The sequence below is a fragment of the Pteropus vampyrus genome, unplaced genomic scaffold (genome assembly GCF_000151845.1).
Source record: "Pteropus vampyrus isolate Shadow unplaced genomic scaffold, Pvam_2.0 Scaffold440, whole genome shotgun sequence".
In the NCBI taxonomy this organism is placed as follows: domain Eukaryota; kingdom Metazoa; phylum Chordata; class Mammalia; order Chiroptera; family Pteropodidae; genus Pteropus; species Pteropus vampyrus.
In genome coordinates this window covers 144,732-145,408 of record NW_011889221.1, presented here as the reverse complement: position 1 = coordinate 145,408, position 677 = coordinate 144,732, and positions in this window count along the sequence as shown.

Here is a 677-nt window from a genome sequence, read left to right as displayed (position 1 = left end):
GTACTGAGAATTTATTCTGACTAGGATGTTTATGAGTCTCCATAGGACTGTGCCTGTCAGAAACTCCTATCCCTACTTGACTTCTTATCAGTAACTGCTTGTCTAAGTTCCCACCTATTGGTGATCATGCCCCTTTGGTCCTCTGAGTGTCTGCTTCTCTGTTTATCCCCTTAGTTTGCCTCAATCTATTTGTAGGTTTAGTTCCTGGGGCTTGTCCTTTCTTAGCCCCATGCACTTGTTCTATACTGAGCTGTATTTAGAAATATGACGGAGTTGGGCAAATGAGCCCTGAATGACATTTTATAGTGCATTACAATTTATAAACACTTTAACCTATTTCATCTCCTTTGATTCCCACAGTAACTTTGATAGAGGGTGCATTTCAACTTTGTATATGATAAACTTTATTGAGGATAGGGGATGGAGATAATGCAGTTTGTAAATGGTTCTTGTATTTCATTTTGGAATAGCAGAGAGGCCTAGAACTGACCACCCTGTGGTTTAACTTTTTATGATATTAACTTGGCCTAAGTGTCCATAATATTAGTTAAGTCTTAACTTGCCACAGGTTGAGGGATATAGACTTGAACAAACAACATTTTGATGTAATAACATCTAATAACACTGAAACTCATCTCTACCAAACTTAGCAAGACTGATGACCAATGCGATTGGTT